The sequence below is a fragment of the Carassius gibelio genome, chromosome B9 (genome assembly GCF_023724105.1).
Source record: "Carassius gibelio isolate Cgi1373 ecotype wild population from Czech Republic chromosome B9, carGib1.2-hapl.c, whole genome shotgun sequence".
Classification (NCBI taxonomy): Eukaryota; Metazoa; Chordata; class Actinopteri; order Cypriniformes; family Cyprinidae; genus Carassius; species Carassius gibelio.
This window is the reverse complement of record NC_068404.1, coordinates 26,867,528-26,892,882: the sequence shown is the minus strand read 5'-3', so window position 1 is coordinate 26,892,882 and position 25,355 is coordinate 26,867,528. Positions and strand designations below refer to the sequence as shown.

General features: G+C 34.7%; 1 protein-coding gene across 4 annotated transcripts in view; it reads left to right on the top strand.

Moving 5' to 3' along the window:
- LOC127964516 (beta-1,3-galactosyltransferase 1-like) overlaps positions 1 to 25,355 on the top strand; it is a 140,184-nt gene that overhangs the window by 72,182 nt on the left and 42,647 nt on the right. For 3 of the 4 annotated variants that reach the window (XM_052564734.1, XM_052564738.1, XM_052564736.1), the window contains exon 3: positions 22,580 to 22,648. The gene's annotated coding sequence lies outside the window, so the exon portion shown is untranslated. Of the gene's footprint in view, positions 1 to 22,576; positions 22,649 to 25,355 lie in introns of all 4 variants that reach the window. The other variant, XM_052564735.1, reaches the window with a different exon arrangement.

Genomic DNA, 25,355 nt, shown 5'->3' with positions numbered 1-25,355 from the left:
TGGAGACAGTTTTCTCATATTGATCGTGTTCAGTGCTCCTCCAGTGTATCTTCTCTGTGTCACTGCTGTCTCCATCTCCTGGCTGGATTGGGACGTTTGATAGGTTAAAGGAAAGTCTCATTTCCTGGCCGGCCCGTCATTGGCTTGCTGCTCCATGCTTGCAGGGTTTTTTGCTTTAGAGGTTACTTAGACGGCCTTCAGGACTAATAGTTTTGAAAAATTGGATCTCTTTGAATGAGGCAATATCCATTTAAAAAGTAACAGGGCCATTTCCTGGAATCAAGGCGATTTACAGTGTATCAAAGGACAAAGGACTTGAATCTCTCAGTTCTTGAGATTTTTCCATTTGTGTTTTAAAAGTAAAGTCAGCACAGAACAAAGACATTTCTCTAGTAGGCATACAACACTATAATGATCTCCTTCTTCAGAAACGTGACTAAGCACAGTGATAGCCGTCCTGTTATTCTCTCAAAAGGTTGATTTGTTCTAGAGTAAGAGTAATCATCGGAGACTTCATCTTCTGCGAATGCTGAGCTGCTCTGATGAAAGAAAAACAAATTAATAGAGAAGCTAAAAAAGAAGAGTGTAACAGCCCTGCTGAATAGATTCTGCCATTTTCAAAAGCAAGTTGTGGCTACAGTAATGATTTATCTGTACAGTACATCTATTGTTTGAGCCAAACCCCTATATTTGTGCCAAAGAAATGTTTTATAATTATACGTAAAATAATAACATTTTGTTTCTCTACATCTGTTATTTTAGTTATTGGATTTGTTAATATTTTGAATCACATTTTTTAAGGGTTAAGTACTTCATTATTGAAAGCAACTTTGAATAGCTGTAGTTTAATAAGTTTACGCTTATACACATGGGGTTGAACTGTCAACAAATAAAGCAAAATATCAGCGGTGTAGAGTTGTTATAATTAAAAAAAACAAAAACAAAAAAACTTTAAATAACAAAATATGTGTAGTTTTATTTTTTTATTTTTTTTTTTATTTTAGCCATTTACGATTTCCTTTTAGTTAAATGTAGTTTAACTAAAATAAATTAAATCTGGAATAAAAATAAAGAAAAACTATATAAAACATTTAAAAAAAACTAAACCTAAAAAAAAAAACATTACAAAGCACAACATAATGGTTTAAACTTTAAACATATTTTTTTAAGTAAAAAAAAAAAAAAAAAAAAAAAAAAAAAAAAATATATATATATATATATATATATATATATATATATATTTTTTTTTTACATGACTAAATTAGAACAAGAACAAAACACATATTCTGTTGGTCTTCATGCAAATCTAAGAGAAAACAGAACATGCTACTGACTGTCATGACAACAGCAAAGTGTAAGGTTTGATGCACAGGATCACATAAAATTCCTGATCTGTTAAAATCCAATGCTGCTTGCTGAGTTGATTTAATTTGTTTATTTTTTGTTCTGGCACTGTATGGTATGGACATTGGCAACAGTCTTAAAAAAAGACTATTTTGACTTATGGATTCATGAATTCTGTAACAAGGCATTGTGGCTGCGATCCTAAACATTTATGATTAATCATAGGCAAATCTAGATTCTATTGAATTGGCTTCAGCTTCCATTTGTCATCTCAGCACTACTAAAATCTGTGATTGACTCTCAGACACTTGTGTGCTCATCTGTGGCCCCTTATAACACTACAGTAAAATCACATGTAATTATTTGAATTTGAATGCATGTAATTATATGGTGTTCATTTCACATATACTGTGTGTGTGTGTGTGTATGTATGTATGTATATATACATACATATATGTATATATACATATATGTATATATATATATATATATATATATATATATATATATATATATATATATATATATATATATATATATATATATATATTATATATATATATAGGTGATATCTGTGAGAATATAAAAGATACATTTTGTAGAAAAAGTGATGATGTCTCTGTGAAAGCATAATAAAGGCTGAAAGCTGCATCTGTAGCTTGGTCAATTATTTTCTCTTCATCCTTTGTTTTGTGCCAAACTGACTAGTGAGTATAAATTAAGCGTGGGTTGTGTGTAGGCGTGCGTTGTGTGAGAAGAAGTTGTGAGCAGTTATGCGTTGGAGCGTGAGGGCAGGTGTGTGGAGGCGTGGATTGTGTGTAAATTACAAATTCATCATGGCTTGTATGTTGTGTGAGCTTTACAATGACTGTGGTGCTGCTTTATGGCTAGTGATTTTCCTTTCACACATGATTTGCTTCTTTGTGCAGATTAACAGCTTTTTAGTTGCCTTCTCCTCATTCTTGAATCCAATAATCAATATTCCAGATCAATTGGATGTGAATTAAAATTAGGTAATTAAAGACATTTCGCATTGTTGTGGTCCTGGCAGAGAGAATGTAAGATTCATGTTGGCCTTAAAAGTAAAGTAAGTTCTTTATTGGCATCGATGGTTCCATAAAGAACCATTAACACACATCGAACCATTTCAATGCAAAATTGTTTCTTTATAGTGGAAAAAGATTCTTTACATTTTTTTAAAATGTTCTTCACACTTAAGTTTTTTAAGGAACCCAAAATAGTTCTTTAAGACAAGCCAACAAAAAGAGTTTGGTCTAACTTGAAGAAATTATGACAGAAATATATAGGGCTGAAAAAAAAAAAAAAAAGTATAATTATTATTATTTGTTTTAGATTTTAGATTTACTCTCAAAAGCTGCAAAGCGATTTTTTCTGGTATTTATTTCAGCGAACATTTAAAAAAAGATCTGATTAATATGAATCTCAACATTAGTATTCTCCACTAAATGCAACTCTTATGTTACAATGGAAAGCCTGTCATTCATTCAGTGCTTATCATCGCAGAGATACTGTGGACAAGAACCAAGAACAAAGCAATTTGCGTGATTTGTAATGCTTAGGTAAAATTCTTTAGTAATACTACAAATCAGTGGAAGCTTTTGACATCATGCTTAAAGGCGCCATGATTTCCACAATGAATGAATGAATTAATCAATTAATTAATGACGGATGCTGCGACGTACTGTTTTGTTTACTACCACACAAAGCGTGGACAATCTTGCGGTGTTTTCAGCCTCTGTCGTCTAACTATGATGATATAAATACACAAATATCATCCCCAGCTGCTCTGAGAGTAACTTCATTAGCATTTTACAGATTAATTTGACAAAACTACCATCATATCACATACACAGCAGCTGCAAGTTCCTCACAGCAACCCGTTAAAATCGTTTTTTTTTTTTGTTTAAAGTGAAGAAACTGTCAGAAAATATTAATAATTGACATTTTTCTTTTTAATTTTAACAGTAAACCTATGTTGTGCAGCACTTTGTTTGCTAAAAAATAAAAGGGTTTTTCATTTGATTAAGATAAATTAAATTAATGCTGTATGCCTTGATCTGCAAAACAAAAGAATAAGTTTAAAATACAGGCCTTCTTTTTGTAAATTCACCATTTGTAAACTGAGGTTTACTGTTAATTTTTTTAAACTATATTCACTAAATGTAATCAAAATAAATAAATAAATATAAATAAAATTTGAGAATCGAACCAAGAATCTAATCGAATTCGAGACCTGAATCGATACCCAGCCCTACTATTATACAAATGGGATATATTTCATCCATGTTTTGATTTATACCGATCTGTTGTGCAGCTGCTGTGCTTATTTGTCAAACAGTCTAACAAACAAATAAAGAAATAGCAATATTTTGTTAAAAATTAATTGGTAACTTTTCATTTGTTTTAAAGGGGTCATATGATGTTGCTAAAAATAACATTATTTTGTGTATTTTGTGTAATGCAGTGTGTTCATGCGGTTTAAGGTAAAAAAAAAAAAAAAAAACATTATTTTCCACATACTGTAAATTATTGCTTCTCCTCTATGCCCCGCCTTTCTGAAACAGGTCATGTTTTACAAAGCTCATCGATCTGAAAAGCGAGGTGTGTTCTAATTGGCCAGCTATCCAGTGCTCTGTGATTGGCCGAATACCTCAAGCGTGTGACGGAAATGTTATGCCCCTTGCCAAACTGTGATGGCGCAACAAGACAAAAACATCAAAACCAATTACAAACGAGCCATTTGTTGCATCCAGTGGGGACATAATTACAGATTATAATGACTTATACCTTTTTACTTCGAAAGTACTAGTGAAGTGTTTGCAGTCGGGCTGTTTTTATCCAAACAGGTTTTCCAGGTTATTAAGCTGAGCAATATAGTTCTAGCAGTAAAAAATTAAATAAAATAAATAATAATCATTTAATTTAATTTAATCTAATTTTATTTCAATTCCAGTTTGCAAGAAAATTTTTCAAACTTAACCGTTCCATGGTATAAAAAAAGGTCAGAGCCCCCTGTTCTGTGGAGAAATGTTAATAACATAAGAATACTTTGTAATGCAGGAAAAGTAGAATGGTATTCTGAGCATGCCTTATATGCATTAGTGTAGTGCAGTAGGAGTAACAAGATCATACATATTAAACTGGTAAAAAGACATATCAGTTTTTCTCCATTCATATCCTAAAAGAACAGATTAAGTGGACTTTCACAGGGTTTTAATCTGAGCTCACTTTTCTGCCTGTCTGTACTGAATTAGCTTTTTTGGAAGTGTAAAATTCCACTGACATAAAAAGCTAAATTTGTAATGAATATCTCAGGGATTTTAAAACCCTAAACGGTTCTATAAATGTACTCAATAGAGTGACTTTGCAGAGCAGTTGCCCTTGAAGTCAGATTACATTTAGCAGGGATGCAGAAAGAGCAACATTCGACAGTCAGAAGTTGAATGGCTGATAAATAATATAGCGGATGAACTCTTGACCTCTGGGGTACGAGTAGGCAGTTTGACCCAAATTATAGCATGAGTATGTCACCTTAATGGTAAATATCGCACCAGTGCTTAATATATTCAATAACCACGTGCAAATGCCTGTGTTTGAATGTTTCAGAAAATCAAATGCTTGACAATGGAAAGTACTTCATCTCGTCTCATTATTTCCTCTTTTTCATTTGGTGCACAAAACAAAAGATGACATTATTCGTGTCAAAAGAATAAAAATGTTATATACTGTTTATGTGCACTCAGAAAACCGTATATCAGAAGTTGAAACTAATATGGTTTCAAGTGCCCCTATTATGGATATTTGAAGATAACCTTTCATGCAGTGTGTAACACAGCTTTAACGCTTGTTTCACACATACTCTGCAGTCTGCGGTGCATATGTAGTCCGTGTGCGTTACATATGTGGTACAGAAGCAGCATGGACTCATTGTGCTTTCACACAGGACACGTTTGCAGTCCGCTACTGATCTGCGGCTGTTTAGTCCACAAACACAACATTTGTCCATTATTTTGTTTTCAAAAAACAAAAACAAAAAAAGCATTTTCAGCATTGTGATGCTCTTTTATCACAGTACAGTAACAATTTTTCATAGACAGTATAAACTCAATAAATATAAACAGCGTATTATCCATGGATTTGACTTCTAGATTTGTATAATAAGTTGCTCAAGCAAGTGGCAACACATTTAAACACAACATTTAGCCTACTTTTCTTGTAGGCTATCACAAACATTTAAATGTAAAACTCACCTCTTACAGAAACAGTCGACTCTTGTGTATTTTGCATTTAAATCTTTATTATAATCCCCTGGGTCTTAAGGAATTTTGTTTTTCTGCCTCCATAAAAGTGCATATTTAGTTGCCTTGTTTATCTAAAAGTGCACTTTTTCTTGTTTTAAACCTAGCCAAAAAGCCATGTGTTGACTGTGAAACACTGTAGGCTATGGCTTTAACTGTATCAATTTATTGTGAAATTACTGCATTTCCGTGTCGATCCATGTTAATTTTTACCTCAAACAATGGCTGTCACTTTAATTCAGCGCGTGCAGCACAGCAAAAATAAACTCGGTACGTAAACACTGCTCCTGGAACGCACTGACGAACTACAACTGCATGCAGTATGAATGCTCTAATCCTTCAACATGGGTGCATAAAAAAATACGCAATGCATACGCACCGCAGACAGAGTATGTGTGAAACTGGCGTAAATGAATGAAAACATCCTGCAAAATTTTAGTTCAGCCAAAATGAAAATTATGTCATTAATAACTCACCTTCATGTCGTTCCAAACCCGTGAGACCTCCGTTTATCTTCTGAACACAGTTTAAGATATTTTAGATTTAGTCTGAGAGCTCTCAGTCCCTCCATTGAAGCTGTGTGTACGGTATACTGTCCATGTCCAGAAAGGTAAGAAAAACAATCTTCAAAGTAGTCCATGTAACAACAGAGGGTGCTTAAAGGGGGGGTGAAATGCTCGTTTTCACTCAATATCCTGTTAATCTTGAGTACATATAGAGTAGTACTGCATCCTTCATAAATCCAAAAAGTCTTTAGTTTTATTATATTCATAAGAGAAAGATAGTCTGTACCGATTTTTCCCGGAAAAACACGACCGGCTGGAGGCGTGACGTGTGGGCGGAGCTAAAGAATCACGAGCGCCAGTAGGCTTTTGCGTTGAGAGCATGTGGAAGCTGTGACATTACCGTGAGGGAAAAACCATCATCCAAAACAAACCATGGCTTACAGTCAGATTCAGCCATTTATTTATGATCCAGAATCAGATCCCGAGGCTGAAACTGAACGAGAGCAGCAGCAGCAACGACTCGCTCTGTGCGGGGCTCGAACCCGGGTCTCCGGCATGGGAGGGGACGCACTAACAAGGAGGCAGAGATATTTGAAGCAGTTTTACTCACCGCCTGCGGTTCCAACACACGATCGTGACCCTTTTTCATTGGGATTGCATCATCCTTAAGAAATAAACGATACGCAAATCTGTCGTCAAACTGGGCCTTGTGAACAAGCATCTTCGAAATGCAGGGAACAAACACAAACACTTGCACAACTCCGATGATGCTCTGTAAAAATAAACATCCACTGGTCCCTTAATGCTGTTTTTTTTTTGGTAATCTGTGCAGGGTTGTCTTGCCCTGGCAACCAAAAACACACTCCTTTTGTGACATTTCGCGACGCTCTCGCTCTGATCAATGATTGTCTGTGCACAGCCTCTCTCTGCTCTGCTATACGGGAGCCCGCGCTCTTCCGGCAGAAGTGCCCTTAGGACCAATATAAGGAAATTCCGCTCCATCTAACGTCACACAGAGCCATACTCGAAAAAAACTTTCCGAAACTTGTGACAAACCGGAAGGAGTATTTTGGGAACAAAAATACTCCTTCAAACGTACAACTGAATTTTTGAAACTTTGTCCATGTTTAGCATGGGAATCCAACTCTTTAACAGTGTAAAAAACTTGAAAATAGCATTTCACCTCCCCTTTAAGAATTTTTTGAAACATCGAAAATAAGTTTTGGTCCAAAAAAAAAAAAAAAATACAACTTTATTCAGCATTGTCTTCTCTTCCGGGTCTGTTGTGAGTGCAACTGCTGTGACTGTTGACGTACGACGCTGTTGACATGTTATCATTGTTATTGAGCGCACCAGAAAACATGTCAGCAGTGTCATTGCAGTCTTGTGAACGCGCTCATTACCTTTCTGGACATGGACAGTATACCGTACCCCATGTATAAAGTTATTGTCTCTCAAAAGAAAGAGTCGACTCTGCATCATTGAAACAAGTTGTTTTTAAAACCAATCCCAAGCCATTTCATGTAGAAATCAATATGAAACATTAGCATATTGCCTGCCCACTTGTTGGTTGTAAAAACATAAATTATAGTATAGTTTCCCTGGTAACGCCTGTAAACAAAGCAGCACTGCGCTCACAAACACAGCTTTTATGATGAAATGGAAATGAAATCGACCAATCGGATCAATCTCTGCAGATTAGCATTATACAAAAGAGAGGTTTGGAAAATGCAATCATTGAGCGAATCGTTTGGGAGTCGTTGAGCTAATAAGGAAAAAATAAATGCATTTTATTAGACAATGAAAGTTTTTTTTGACAATGCATGTCAACCTTTTGTTGGGGACTCCCAAAACCAAAATATGAAGCTTTCATTACCTATATTATGGACACTTTAAAATGCATGATGTATTTATTGTATCTCTATTCTGGAAAAGGGGGCAGAGAGCAGCTGCTCATTTGCATTTAAAGATACAGGCACGAAAAACAGCATGTTTCTGCTTCCCTTCAAAATAGGGATTTTCAAAATTATATAATAAATGATCTGTGGGGTATTTTGAGCTGAAACTTCACAGACACATTCTGGGGACACTTGAGACTGATATTACATGTCGTAAAAAGGAGCATAATATGTTTCCTTTAAAACATTTCACAATATTACAGTTTTTACTCTATTTTTTATCAAATAAATGCAGACTTGATGAGCAGAAGAGGATTCTTTAAAACATGAAATATCTTATATATAAACACATTCATGGTATATATATGGTCCTATTGGCCTGCTACTTTGAGGTTATGTAATTGTGGACACAGCTGAGCCGATTTGAGAAAGAGGTGAATGTTAGATCTTGCAAAAATAGAGCACCAGGAGTACTTATAAATAGCTTGAAAAAATGATAACCCTTCATGAAACAATACTGCACTTACTCTGGATCTGTCCTACATTCAATTGTTTTGCATTTCAGGTGCTTCCTTGGAAAGCAAATATGTAATTTGTAGATGAAACAAATCACTACCTTACACACAATACCTTTTCCTGGCAGCTTTGTAGATGCACTTTTGTTGGATGTAGTTTCCAGGGAGGTTAGGCAACAGAAAGAGAGAGATGCATTTACATTAGTACGGTGTCGCTTTGAATTGGTTGCAGAAAAGCTGTGTGTATTTCTCTCAGGCATATAGAGGCAGTAAGTTTATGCTTTTATGACTGACAAATAACCATACAACTAAAGAATCATTGTTTAAGCTTCAGATTATAGAGATTTTAAATTGAGTCACAATGCTGGAAAAATAAACAATTGTCAAAAAAAGCCTGCAGCTCAAAAATCCAGCGGATCTGGCTGATATGTTTATTCAGGGAATCGATACAAAGCGGAGGCAAAAGAGTAATTGATTTAACACATTGTGTGCACTGCCATTACACTAAACTACAGAAGTCTTAGATATATCCAAACCATATCTCAAACAATGTGTGTGTGTGTGTGTGTGTGTGTGTGTGTGTGTGTAAACTTGAAAGTGGACTTAAACATAACTTATGATACATATTACATTTAAATGTAAATGCATTTTACAAATGAGATGTTCTTAGTTGATTATTTTCTCTTTGCATTTGGAACACAAACCTAAAGATTTAATTATAAATGTCAAATAAATAAAAAAATGAATAAAAACACGATGACTACTTTTTTATATATAACCTCAGCATGTTTTCAAAAACACATTATTTTCAAATCATATTGCGTTTAAATGAAATAATGCAATAAAATACATGTAGCTTTATTCTTTTAATAACCTAGATTTTTAACCTAGACCTGGAACATTGTGAATCTCTAGTGTGTCGTTAGATATTTTTATTCAGTGAACAAACAGCAGTAGACTCTAGGATTTATGTGTGTATATAAATACTCGTTTCTACACAAGAACTACTGATCATCTGTAACAGGCAGTTTGACTGTGTAGGCAAAACATGCTGCACCTGTACAGTTTGATATTCATGCCAGTGTTAAAAACTGAACCTACAGTTCTGCAATCGTACGATACACAGCAGACCTGTGCAGGGTCAGCCTGAGCTCCTGGGTTCTGCAGGTCAATGTCAGACCGGAGGCAATAAATAGAGCAGGTGGATGAGGAGGGACGGCTGTGTTTGTGTAGAACAGCTCTCTCTTTTTCAGAAATCATTTAGTGTGTCTTTAAACACCAACAACACTGCATTTTTCCTCAAGCTTTTGTTGCTTCCGTTTTCTTCTTCAGATCAGCTGTCTTTTCTCAAAAATGTAGCATTGGTGTTTAAAGGGTGTTGAATTTAGGTGAGGTGATGCACCTGAAGAGCTTAAAACTAAGAATACATACTTTGTATTTTTATTACTTTCATTATGTTTCACCAGCTGGTAGGCTTTTGTGGATTTTTCTGGAAAACTTGAGGGATCTGTCAAGTAATATTTGGTTCTAAACCCTCCCCAATGTTTGATCATTAACCCTTAAAACATAGATTTTTGATGCACCTGATTTTTTTTCTGCTTATTTTCTTGTTTTTGATTTTCTAATCAACTCTGGTAGTCAGCATTAAGTTCAAAATATCATTTTTAACATTTGTTTAAACTTTTAAGTTTGAATGAATTTACCTAACTCTTTTTTTTAGAATGTTATACTTGTTTAAGACCATTAAATGTGTTATGTAATCAATTTTTTTGTCTACATCTAAAGTTCCCTAAGGAAGTTTTCCAAAACAAGTGTATTTTTATTTTTTATTTTTGTAACGTAGATGTGTCCAAAAAAAGTTCATAGAGTAAAGTAAATAGCCTATTAGAATGATTCCTGAAGGATCATGTGACTTTGAAGACTGGAAATGTTTAACTTTGCATCAAAGGAATTCAGTTGAATACATTTTTTAAAAACATATTCAAATAGAGAATAGTTATTTTAAATGGTAATACTATTTCGCATTATTACTATTAATACTATAAATGCAGCCTTAGTTAGCATTTTTTTATTTTTATTTTTTTTACATAAAAAGAAAATATTATCATCCAAGTATGTGTCCATGGGTAATATATGCTTGTTTTGCTGTATTGTGGACAGCTGGGGGAAGTTGCTGATAAACCTAAATAATAGCGAGTTCATTTGGTTCCCGTGCACAGGTGCAGCGGATGCATTTCTCAAGGAGAACATAACGTGTTCCTCTAACACAAGCTGAAGTCACAGATCCGTGCCAATTTACGCTAGTTTGACAAATTGAAGTTGCTGTGAAATTGCACAGGAAAGGTCACTGAATGATAGTGTCAGATCCTCCTCAGGCTGTGGTGTGGCGTCTGAGACTCTCATGGATACGGAGATGCTGTGTTCTCTGCCTGCACTCATGTCAGATTGCTGTTTTTGGCTCTTTTGTCTGCGTTTGAATGCGACTTGACACCAGTGCTCTGCTCTTCTCTCTCACCTGTGCATAAATCAGCGTTTCAGGCCGGGAGTAAGGTAAAACATTGATTTTGTTGTAGCAGGTTGAGTGTGGAGTGTTTCTTCAGAAAGAGGATGAATGCATCTGCTGTAGATCATGGCAGTGCTACTCACACTGATCTTTTGCTGCTGTCTCTCTTCATCTCTCTCTCTCTCTCTCTATCTCTGTCTGCATGGTGTCAGATGGTAATTCCCAGGGTAATTTGATCATTTCTTTTTTTCTCCTCTCCTCTCATCCTGTTCTCTGCTCTCATCTTGTCTTGTCTCCTCTTGTCTCATTCACTCTTCTCCTCCTGTTTCTTCTTCTCTCTGTGTTTGGCAAACTGCTAAAATTTAATTCAGCTAGATAAACTACTTATTACAACAACAAGGATAAGATTAAAATTAATAAGTTAGTTGCGTTAAAAATAAATTTAATTTTTTGGTCATGTTTTATAAATTTGCTCACAAAGGCTGAATTTATTTGATAAAAAATGCAGTAAAAACTATGTATTGTAAAACATTTTCTTACATTATCTATTAAAATATAAAATATTTTGTGGAAACTGTGGTGCAGTTTTTCAGGATTAATATAAATAAAAAAAATGCATTTATTTAGAAAATATTTTATATGGAATATTTGGAGTAAATAAGGATTTTTGTAACATTGTAAAAGTCTGCTCATTTTTAAACTAAAACAATTCTTTAAAAAGCAAATATGCACACAACGTTTGTTGTAGCCTAATTCTTTAGGATATGTTTTGTAAATAAACAAAAAATAAATTAAATTAGTGGCTTTCTGACTATTTAAAATTTCATATTTGTTGTAAAAATCTTACATTTATTTTAATCTAGAGATAAAAAGAAGCTGTGGTATGCTTTAGATATCTGTGTAAAACTGCTCCAAACTATTCATTCTCTGAGTGAACAACTCTTCAAATTATTCAAAATGAAACACTAATTGACTCAAAACAGTTAACTAACCTGTGTGACCAAAAATACCTCAAATGCATGAATTGTATGTAAGTCAGGCATAACTATTTCTAAACATCCTCTCTTCTCCTTTAGTCCATCTAGTCAATTAAAGTCACATTTAAGGGGATAATTCACCTGAAACAGTTGATGGTAGCCATATAAACAAATACTGTAGAAGTCAAATGTTTGGCTACCCACATTCTTCAAAATATTTTCTTTTGTGTTCAACAGATGAAGGAAACTCATACAGATTTAGAACATGTGCGTGAATAAATGCTGACAGATTTTTTATTTTTGGGTGATCTATCACATATGTATGTTTTTACAGTAGAGATTGTTTCAAAGCAGCACACAAATTTCAGATATGAAACAAAGTTCATCTCGTCTCAGTATAACCTCAGTTTGAGTTTATATGGTGTGTAGTCTGTCTCAAACACACACTCCTCCCACTCACAGTAAGCTATTGTTGAGTGATGATAGGCCTTCAGTGTCCTCTGTCACCTCCTCCTGCATGTGCTCTGCATGCGTGTGATGAAGAGAAAGAGAGGGTGCTTGTTTCCTCCAGGGTTTTGTCTTGTAAGATGCCCCAAATGCAGAATCGCAGCTCTCTACCCCAGGCCTCGTGCAGTTGGTTCGGCCATCTGCTCAGGGAACACTCTTTATCAATCAAAAACAATGAGAAACTGCTGTGAAGATTGTTCAGCCAAGCATTCTCAACTCCTTACTGCTTAAGGAGGTTCGCAGAAATACAGTCGAATAATCAATGTTTTCCACACATCACAAAAGAAATGATTTTCTTACTTGGGATTTGTGTCTTGTTTCCATTACACATACCTAAGCATTCTTAAATCACGATACATTTTCTGGAAAAATGACATTACAAGACATTAAGCCTTGTTTTCTGAAAAATATATTCAAATTTGGTCAGTTTTTGCATAAAGCAAGAAAAAAATGTCTAATTTTAAGAAAAAATCTCAGAAAACAAGACTTCTCAAGACGTCTTACTTGGTTCTCAAGTAAATATATCTTGATTTAAAAATGTAAACAAGACCGAAATACTAAGATTTTTTCTTTTTTGCAATGCACTGTTTAATATGAACCATTACAACAAGACATAGTATTAAATAGCAGTAACTATATTGATTCATCCTAAAACATTTTAATGCATGCAAAAATGTGCTTCATAGAGATCCATGAACAGTTTTTGAGTGAGACTGAACAGTTTTGTGATTCAAGTGAGTGGACAGTTTGAAGTGATTTTTAGCTCTTGTTTAAGAAAATAAATGGTATTAAAACAACATTAAAACACGATAATGGCACCACAGAAAGCACAATTATATAAATTATAGTGAATATATAGTGAATTTTACAGTGTATCTTAGTATGTGCAACAGGTAACATATCTTAATGCAAGTAATATATGTGCAAATGTAAAGCGAAACAAAGAATGTACTGTAAATCTTTTATATGTAGCTATGCCGGGATGCATGTTTTTGTGTTTTGATCTGTTTGAGTGATTTCTCCCTAATAGCGAGGTCCCTGATAATGAAGTGATACTTGTATGTCCTTCAGCAACATTAGCAAGTCTGTACTAAACATTTTCTACAATATTCGTACAAAATGTTCTGCAGTAGAAGCACTAAAAGACAAACAGAGGCTCTTCACATTGGACTTCATCTAGGACGTCTTAAAATGCTGTTTTAAAATAGCATTTGAAACATGTGAGGTTCTGGAGAGGTAAAGGAAAACGCTGGGGCCCAATCGTTTGAGCTCAAAACATGCATTTATTATTTACTGGTTTACAGTAAATTAGAATCTAAATGTCCAATTTTCTGACTTTGTAGTCGAGCATACGAGATGAAACAGCCAGAAACAGACTGGAAAATTAAAGAAATTGTGTGTATAGGCTAAAAGAAGAGACATTTGTCATCTGTTCATGTCCCCAAAGTTGACAGGGAAACAGATTTCAGTGCATGTGTACGGTCACTGCGTCTCTGCTGAATTAGTCTGGATACTGTACATCCAGTTCTTGTATTATTCTGACACACAAGTCTTTCTGCATCCTCACATCTTCATTAAGACATCGATCAGATAAATGTTTATGAAGCTGTGTTTCTCATGGAGCCTGTTGGCTGCTGATTTCAGGTTTTACTGTCCTTGTGGACACATTTATTTCTGACAATGTAGCCAAAACCTGCTTTGACATCGCACATTTGACAATCAGTTTGGACAGCCGTATGACGCTAGATCTGTTCAGACAGGCTGCAAAAATCAGATTTTCTGGCATATTTGTTTAGATGTTTTTTGGGGGGAGGGGGGGGGGTCTCAGGTTTCAGAGTGAACTGTAGGGGGTTTGAGACAATATTTAATTTAAACATAAAAATGTATGATTCAAATATAAAAAATGGTTGTGAAACAAAAACCATCAAAATAAAACACTAAAAAAGTATTTTAAAAAGGATCATATTTTATTTATTAGAAGATCTTAACTCTATATTCTGAGAAACCAGTTGCAAGATATAAAATAAAAATTGCAAGATAACACTAATGAGGATGAAATATTTTATTCGTTTACATGCATGTCGTGACCATTAACCAACATCAGAGAACCTTTAACATTCAGATGTGTTTTTAAAATTATTGAAACATTAACTCTTATTAAATCTCTTCAAGTAAATATTCTAGGTGAAGGGTTCGGCTTACAAAAAAGTTCTAAACATTTTGGTCTACAATCTTAAAAATAAAGGTGCTCCAAAAGTTTATTCAAGTGATGCCATAGAAGAACCATTTTTGGTTCCACAAAGAACCATTCAGTCAAAGGTTCTTTTAAGAACCATCTCTTTCTTACCTTTTTATAATCTTTCTTTTTACCCCAAATAACCTTTTGTGAAACAGAACGTTTCTTCAGATGTTAAAGACAAAAAGGTTCTTCTCTATGGCATCATGAAGCACCTTTATTTTTAAGAGTTTTGTCTAACCAGCATATCATGGTGTGAGCAAAGACTAAAGACTTTTTAGTAATTGATAATGAAAAAAGTATCATTCAGATCTGTCTTAAAGAAGCTCTATAGTTTATGTTGTTATGTTAGGTTGGTAATGCACAATCTCATTTACATGCAACAGAACAAACATGCATTTTGTTTCTCTATTTTGTGCTAGTAAGTATTAAGAAGAAAAAGATTATGCTGATATGTACTGTGAAAAATGTTTTTAAGTCCTTGTATTAATAGGAAGTAAATGTGAAAATTGACAGTTTTATTCAATATGGTCAGACATGTAAAAGCCTTTAACCAGACAGTCAGCCTGCTGTGGCCTGTATTAGATTTGGACCGCAGACAGCAGGTAGCAGAACAAACTCTGCACTCTTTGATTAGACTAGATCTAAACTTGCACTAATAAATCACACCCCTGAATGTGATCGTACGCTTTTCTCTCCGTTTCTAAGAAATCTAATTACTTTGGGATTTTATTGAGCTAAAACGTAATCATAAAAGAGTGAGGCTTCACTCTGCTCTTGGTCTAAGCTCAAGCTTGATTTCATCTGCCTCCTCTGGTTTGCGTTATCAACAAGACACATGAGAGAGTGAGAAAATATGTATAATGTGGTTCAGGGATTCGCAAACCTTTTTCCTCATCTAATTTTTTTTTTCCTAAAATATTTATATAAAAAAAAATCCTCCAAAGATTTTAAATTCATATTTCAATAACACTTATGCATGTTCATAGTTCTCTAATGTCAGTTAATAGCCACATGGCATGCAGGTAAACAAATTAAAGTGTTTAGTGTTTCTATTTCTATTTTAATTTTCTATTATTTATTTATTTATTCTTTTTTGTATTATTTTATTAATGATTAGCTTTTCTTCAACCAATAAAATCCAGTTCTTTGTTTGTGACTTTGGAATTCTGAGTTAACATCTTGCAATTCTACGTTTATTCCAAATATTTCTGAGTTAAAATCTCACAATTCTGTGTTTACTATTTTTGGAATTCTGAGGTTACATCTCGCAATTCTGTGTTTACGACTTTGGAATTCTGAGTTTACGTCTCGCAATTACGTGTTCATAACTTTGAAATTATGAGTTTATATCTCGCAATTTCGAATTTTATTTCTCACAGTTTTTAATTTACGACTTGTAAGTCTAATTGTATATCTTACACTTTTGAGTTTATTTCTCACAATTCTGAGTTTACATTAATTCTAATATAAACATAGAATTGTGAGGAAAAAAAAATATTTTATTTTCTTTTTTTTTTCATTTTTTAATTTTAGTTTCCATCCTGTGGTGGAAACACGCTTTCATATGTATGGGGTGTTTTTCTTAAACTGTCAAAACAAAAAATGTGCAAAAATTGTCCCTTTAGAGGTACAACAGCTTGTCACTGGAGCAGAACTCACAAAGGGACATCTTTGCACCTTCTTTAAACCCTACAGTGTGTATTAGATTCCTTAGAGCAGCAATGTGTACCCTTAAGGTGGTAATATGTACTTGTACAGCACTGTTTGAACTCTTTAGGTGAAAATAAGTTGTAAAGGTGTGCCTTTGTGAGAACTTTCCCAATGACAAGCTGTTGGACCACTAAAGGTACTATTTTTTGAGAGAAACACCTGAAAAGGTACAGACTTAACTAGAAGTCAATTTAGCCTCATTGATGCAAGAACCAGTGAAGATATTACAGAGATCTCATGCATGCTTTTTCTTTCCTATGGGTCAGGAAATCACAAAATTAGTCACTAATTGTTCCTGTCCACCAGTCCTGAATTGCATAATGATTTATGAAAGAAAAGCTGTATGCATGAAATAGGCAGAGGGAAATCATGTGAGATTTAGCACGTTTTTCTGATGACCTCCGCGTGGCAGAGCGCCAGTGAATTCCTCTGGGTTTATGTGCTGCACTGTTCATACAGTGAAGGTGAGTGTAAATACATCCTCCATCACAATTCCAGATAGCAGAGGCTACAGCAAGGTCACAGGAGAACAAGGATCTGCTCTTCATTGACAGAAAACTCTCCTGATAAAAGCCACAGCTCAAGAGCAGTAGGTGGAGGACCTGAGGCCTTATAGATTTTACTGCGTTCAGAGCGAAAGTCAGTGTAATAAGAAACCCCTGGAGATTGTGTGAACAGAATATTATTTGGAGACACTTATGGAGAACCATAATTTCGTTTCTGTGAATTTTCCTGTTAAGCTTATTGCATAGCCTCATGATTGCACTTTTAGAAGCTACTCTTACTAATGTTATCAGTCCTTTAAGATTTGTAATATGTATGTTCTTGTCTTTTTTATATTTTGTGCAATTTGATGTAACTGACTATATGTGTCTATATATAGACGTTAACATGTAGACATGTCATTAATAAATGATTTAATATATTAAATCAATGAAATATATGTTAATATATATTAAACACACATGCTGTATACTGTACACATATATCTATCTATCTATCTATCTATCTATCTATCTATCTATCTATCTATCTATCTATCTATCTATCTGTCTATCTGTCTATCTGTCTATCTGTCTGTCTGTCTGCGTGTCTGTCTGCCTGTCTGTCTGTGTGTCTGCGTGTCTGTCTGTGTGTCTGTCTATCTGTCTGTCTATCTGTCTGTGTGTCTGCCTGTCTGTCTGTCTGTGTGTCTGTCTGTCTGCGTGTCTGTCTGTCTGTCTGTCTGTCTGCGTGTCTGTCTGTGTGTCTGTCTGTGTGCCTGTGTGTCTGTCTGTCTGTCTGCCTGCCTGTCTGTCTGTCTGTCTGCCTGTCTGTCTGTGTGTCTGTCTGTCTGTCTGTGTGTCTGTGTCTGTCTGTCTGCCTGTGTGTCTGTCTGTCTGCGTGTCTGTCTGTCTGCCTGTCTGTCTGTCTGTCTGTGTGTTTGTCTGTCTGCCTGTGTGTCTGTCTGTCTGCCTGTCTGTCTGTGTGTCTGTCTGTCTGTCTGTCTGCCTGTCTGCCTGTCTGTCTGTCTGTCTGTCTGTCTGTCTTTCTGTCTGTGTGTCTCTGTGTCTGTCTGCCTGTCTGTGTGTCTGTGTCTGTCTGTCTGCCTGTGTGTCTGTCTGTCTGTGTGTCTGTCTGTCTGTGTGTCTGTCTGCCTGTATGTCTTTCTGTCTGTGTGTCTCTGTGTCTGTCTGCCTGTCTGTGTGTCTGTGTCTGTCTGTCTGCCTGTGTGTCTGTCTGTCTGTGTGTCTGTCTGTCTGTGTGTCTGTCTGCCTGTATGTCTGTCTGTCTGTCTGTCTGTCTGTCTATACACACAAACAATGGACTTTTTCTACATTTTCTTTCTACTTTTTTTGTTTTCTTTTATTTCTTTATATATGTATATTTATATGTATTATCTACATATATCTTTCGACTTTCTACTGTATTTTTTATATCTCTTTATTCTCACTGGATGTCTCATCTTTTGTCTCATCAATTGACTCATCTGTGTCTGCTTTAATTTCTCAAAAGAAGTTTGAGACATCTGAGATTGAGTTGATACCGAAATGAAACATGACTGGAAAGTCTATGGAGCTGTGGATGAGAAGCAATAAAATGTTCCTCTGGGTCGCATCCATCTATGCTAGCAAAATCCGATGGTCTCGCCAGACAATAAATCCTTGTAGAATGAATGGTTTGGTGTCTGTGAAGGCTCAGCTGTCAAACGCAAAAGAGCTTCTGCAGCCTCATCAGTACATGTGAAGAGGTGAGCTCTCATTCCTGCTTTATCACGCACCAGTCTGTGAGAATCGAAATCTTCACGGATGACAAAGTGAAGGCAGGTGACATGACAGAACTTCAGAGCAGGACTTGAGGGCGGCTGGATCTCCCAGCAGTTGCTCTGTCTTTGCTGGTGTGTGGTGGGTGTCTTTGTCTCTGCGGTGGTATTCTCAGCACGGATGCTGATCCATGCAGTTGCTAGCAGCCGTCTCTAAGGAGTCCCCCATCATTTTAATCTCACCGCTGAGATGGATGCAAACGAGCCACAGAAACATAAGCAGATGTCAGGCTTTATTAAATATAGAGGGAGTTTTGTATAGCTGCTGCTGCTCTGGTAAACTGGATATATAAGTCTCTTGCATGTTACTTGTTAACTTACTGTGTTGACACAGATAATACTTATAGATAATGGCGTATTTTCATTTTGAATATAGGGTGGGGGGTGAAATCTGAACTGTTTTAGTAGAGTTCCAGGTCATGCTCGCTCTAGGTTTTTTGATTGTTTGTTTGTTTTCTTAGATATTCATTTTTTGCGAAATGGTCTTTTGAGCTATCATCTATGCAGAGTTGGTGCAATAAGGTCACATAATAGTTAAAAATGACTTTACATAGGATATATATACTGCAGACCACCTCAGCGCTGGTGGCCAAGAGGTACACGAAAGAGCTGGATGAGGGTCTGAGGATATCACAGAATATCTCAGGGTATAGAATCTAATGGTACAAGCTACTGAATAAAAAATAAAAAAATGGCAACTGTGTCTTTAGAGTGGCGAAATATAAACTCGCAATTCTGAGAAATAAAGTCAGAATTGCATGTTATAAACTCTCAGATTCTCATATTTTGTTTCTCAAAACTGAGATCAATTCTGACAATTTAAATGATTTAAAAAAAAGAAACTGTGAGTGTTAAAATATAAATTTCATTAACCATGATTAATTTTGGGTTCAAGTAAATTCAGCATTCTGTAATAGCTTATCTGTAAAATTGTATCTCACAAAACTATTTTCCTAGAATTGCAAGATATAAACTCTCAGTTGTGAATTTAAATATCAGAATGGCAGATATAAACTCACAAATGTGTGAAAAATAGAACTGTGAGTTAATATCTCACATTTGTGCCTTCCTTTATTGAGTGATGGAAACAAGCATCCAAAGAATCTAGAATATACTTTAATGTCTATATGAATTGTATTTAATTTAATTAATATGTCGACATTCCCATTTTCTTTTCAGAAAATTAATCATTTAAATTACCACAATTACCAAAACAAAACAAAAAAAGAAAAACAAAAAAGAATTGTTTTCAAATATTGTGTTGGAAAATGGAGGGCCTTTTGGGTCAAAAAGTTTGAGAATCATTTAAGTAGACAGATTTGAGGATATATTGAGTTGAGGTGTGTGTGTGTGTGTGTGTGTGTGTGGGTGCGTGTGTGTGTGTGTGTGTGTGTGTGTGTGTGGGAATACACAGCACTTTGACAGACATCCTTTTATTGCAGAAAACTGTCCGAACAAAAATAAGGTGGCTTACAGACCGTCACAATAAAGGGAACACAGCAGGTGATCTGAACTCTGGCAGTAATTGTCTCAAAATGTATTATTGAATCTTGAATTGCTGGTCGAAGAAAATGGATTTAGAAATGAGACGCTCAGACTGGGTTTTATTGTGCAGACTGTGTTGGTAAAGCATGCTTAAGCATGGCACTCTAAAGTCAGACACAAAGTAAAAAAAAAATAATAATAATAATTGACTAGTTGACCTCACTAATAGAAGGATGTTGTGTGATATTTTATCAATCATCTGCTGTTTTTATGTTGTTGCACAAGGTAGCTCCACCCATGGTGAAATCTCATTTGTCTAAAATCATGCATAATTGCATATTGAACATCAGACGTTAGCCATGAATTTGTGATGTTATGGACATTTTGCATTCGTTGTGGACAGACAAATTGACTGTTGCCTGTTAGATGTATAGCTATAAGACATGACTGTCATTGAGAGAGTTATTTTAGTATTTTCATGTACTATTAAAGTGTTTATTAATTTTATTTTATTTTTAATTTCCAGTTTTCTTTTGTGATAATTTTATGTGCTTTTGACATTTTATTCATTTTTCTTTTTTTTCTTTTGTTTTAAATATATTTTAACTATTTAATTTTATGTGTTTTGTCATTTTAATAATTGTTTTCTTTTTTAAATATTTCAAAATGGTTTATTTATTTATGTCTGTTTTAGTTTTATTAACATTTTTATTTTAGTTTTTAAAATTAAACTGACTTCAGTTTGTTTTTTGGGCAACTTTTATAATTTTCAATTAGTTTAGTTTTTTTTATATTTGTATTTTATTTCAATTTTATTTTAATTTTTGATTTAATTTTATTTATTTTGGTTTTAATTAAAATTAAAATTATACTTAGATAATTTTGAGTTTATCAGTTAACAATAACAACACTTCTCCATGAACTGTCCAGGAGTTGCCAAGGAAGGTGAAAATTTGATCAGCTTTGAATTTGTCTGGCTTTAATCATTTAAAAAGTCTTCTAAACTCTGACGCACTGTCTAGTCCCTATCTATTTGCATTTCACAGACCAGAGCGGCTGCAGTTTTACTCCACCATCGCAGACAGATTGCTTCATTGATTTTTGTATCACGTCTGGTTAGGACACGCTGTTAGATGAGGAGTTTAGTTTGCTTCAGCAACATCCGTGTATTCAGATTTCTGTGTAAAAACCCGACCAAGGTCTCACTGGAAGCATTAAAAAGCTTAATTTGTTTTTGTAATATCTTGAGTAATGTGAGCTGTTCTTCACTTGTACACCCATAACAGAATCTGTAGGGAGAGCCAGTACATGATTATAATCATCAATATGAACTAGTCTTATTTTCTTCAGCCTCAGAGGGCCAAAGCTTTGAGTTCAATACTGCAACATTCAAAGAGTCAAATTATGTTCATTGTAGAGCTGCAAAAAAACAAAACAAATAAAAACAAAACAAAGCTGTTTACTTCAAAATAATCCTTGTTGAATTTCAGCATAACTGGTGGTGATGCTGTGCATACGTTTCATTATTGTCAAAAAGCATCATGAGCTTAAGAATTTCAAATTCTTCTTTGCGTTGTATATATTTGCAGTGATATTTCTCCCTGTTTTTAAAGCCTTTCTAAATGTAGGATTTGAGATACAGGAGTCAATATAAACTACCACTCAAAATTTTGGGGTCTGAAAGACATATTTATTTAATAACATGAAAGAAATATATTTATTCAGCAAGGTCACATTAAATTAATCAAACGTGACAGTAAAACATTTATAATGTTACAAAAGATTTTTTATTTCAAATAAATGCTGTTCTTTTACACCCCTTATTCATTAAAAGAATCCTAGAAAAAAAATGTGCACTATTAAAATGAATTAATTAAATCAGTTAAAACAGTTACAAGTTTTCCATCCATCCATCCATCCATCCGTTTGGCTGTTCTATCTATCGTTCAGTCATTCTCTATCCTTCTATCTGTGTGTGTGTGTGTGTGTGTATATATTACTTATTATAAATTCATTAATTTTAAATTATAATAATATTTCACAATTTCCAAAATGTTATAATTCACTGTATTTTTTGATAGCATTATTATATAATAAAAAAAACATTGCAGTGTTTGATTTTATGGATGTATTATAGACAATTCTAGCACATGTTTAGTTGGCACTTACAATCAAAACCACTGCTTTACAGAACATCTGCACATGGATGCACATAGATGAGTGTGAAAACTCATATTGAACTAATCAAGGTGTTTTTGTTTTTTCTCCCAGCAGGACACTTTCACCTTCAGAATGAGAGCCAAGCATTTCCCATTCAACTACAGCTGAAACGTCACAACACAAGTAAGTCCTTCAAGTTTCTTTCATGAAGATTCTTAGTAAAACTGCATTTTGAAGTACATTAAAACATGATTTGCTGAACTATTCATTTTCACTAGCTTACTAGCAGTCTAATTAAGCAGCTTTTGTAAATAACATGTATCAGCGGCCTGATGGCTGGCTGGAGAGTCTCGTGCACTTGAATGTTCTCATGGTTTTCATTTTAATTTCCAGTTTAATTAACTATAGCAATCTTATGTGTGACCCTGGAGCACAAAACTGGTCTGTCGTGGGGTATATTCTTAGGTATATTCTTAGCATAAAGCCAAAAATACATTGTATGGGTCAAAATTAGTGATTTTTTCATCCATGCCAAAAGTCGTTAGGATATTAAGTAAAGATCATGTTCCATGAAGATATTTAGTAAATTCCCTGCTGTAACTTAATTTTTGATGTATATATGAGACCAAGCAAATGTATGTGAAAATTATATATCGTCTTATAGGAAATATATATAGGAATATCACTTTTGATATAGGGAAATTTATGACATTTCTACATGGGATGTTTGCTTATATTCACTGCTTTTATTATAAATGTTATAGATTCATTAAGCTTCTTCATTGTTATAGATGTCTTGTTATTTAAGCTTTTGAATAAGTCAATGTTCCATTATGAGGAAAAATGAAAAGACTCAGCAGAATGTTGGCATGAAAGTCCTTGAAATGTTTGAGAGTTGCCAAGACCGATGAAAATTTGATCAGCATTGAAATTGCCTGTCCTGGTGAGTTTAAATCGCTCAGAATACACTCTAAATTCCCTGCTCTTGCCCTGACGCTGACCAGAACTGAGCTATTTGCATCTTACAGGCCAGAGCGGTCACAGTTTACTTGACTGTCTCAGGCGAACTGCCAATACTGAGGCCAAAGGCAGACAGAAAACCTTAGAATATTACCACTGACTGAGGCCTTTTTCAACAGGCTCGAGTTTTAATAATATTGTAGCCTGAAGATGGAGCATAAACGGGTTAAATATGAATAATTTTGATCACTTGACAACATGATTTTGGTCGTTCATGTACTGCAACACATTTTTAACTTTTAAAAACCAAAATGGCAATTTTAGTCCATGTAAATATGTATTGTATGTATGTATTGTAGTAGTTTTTATTTTTCATTTTAATTTTAATGAAAGTTTTGTCATTTTTAGTAGTTTCTGTTGAGCTATATTTAGTTTTAGTTTGTTATTTTAGTAAATAAAGTTATTGAAATTAGAAACATTGGCAACTTGCTGAAATTTTATATATTAAAACCTGTAAATGAATTCCCAATTAAAACTATATGTTAAGTATAACAATAATATATTGCTTGGAGAAGAAAAACATGAAATATTTTCTCTAGCTTTTCATTGTAAAACGTTAGCGCAGCATCTGCAGACTGAAATAAACGTCTACTTCAAGTGGTGAAGTTATGTAAATGATATTATAGAAACCCCTATGTTCACTTGATTATGATATTATTGTCATGACAAAAAAAATAGTAATTGAATACTATTTCCATCTTAAAAAATTGCAAGTTTAATATTGCACCCAATATGAGGACATGAAAAATGTGCTGCATCGTAGGAATGACCCATTTACATTAGATTGTAGCGCTTGTAGATGTCGCAGCATGATGAAAATGAATTTATGTAATGGGGTGGGCTTTGGAAAAAGGACAGATGAGGCTTGAGGCAACGAAAATCTCCTTCACCCTCCCTTTAGGAAAAATGAGAGGCGACCATAAACAGCACGGCCGACGTTTCATATCACAAATTCATTAAACACAATCAAGATGCTATCTAAATGACTGGCAATAAATGTTTCCACTTCAAGCTCTGATTTTCATTCCATGTAATGCTTTACAGTGTAGTATGTTGCAGTGCTGTGTGATATTGTGACTCTATAAAGTGAGGTCTAATATACAGTAACAGTTGAGCCAGATATTTTAATTTAAATGCTAAAAACTATATACTTAGAGTTGGACAACATCATTAATAAAACATTTTTTTAAAGTTGTTGAACAATAGTGTAAAGTTTGGACACACTTGACTGAATTTATATCTATATATAGTATATGTTATATGGTTGTTGGTGCGAGACGGGCCATTCTGAGTATTTCGCAATCTGCTCAGTTACTGAGATTTTCACGCACAAGCATTTCTAGGGTTTACAAAGAATGGTGTGAAAAGGGAAAAACATCCAGTATGTGGCAGTCCTGTGGGAGAAAATGGCTTGTTGATACTAGAGGTCAGAGGAGAATGGGCCGACTGATTCAAGCTGATAGAAGAGCAACTTTGACTGAAATAACCACTCGTTACAACCGAGGTATGCAGCAAAGCATTTGTGAAGCCACAACACACACGACCTTGAGGCGGATGGGCTACAACAGCAAAAGACCCCACCAGGGTACCACTCATCTCCACTACAAATAGGAAAAAGAGGCTACAATTTGCACGAGCTCACCAAAATTGGACAGTTGAAGACTGGAAAAATGTTGCCTGGTCTGATGAGTCTGGATTTCTGTTGAGACATTCAGATTGTGGAGTCAGAATTTGGCGTAAACAGAATGAGAACATGGATCCCTCGTGCCTTGTTACCACTGTGCAGACTGGTGGTGGTGGTGTAATGATGTGGGGGGGAGGGGGGTTTCTTGGCACACTTTAGGCCCCTTAGTGCCAATTGGGCATCGTT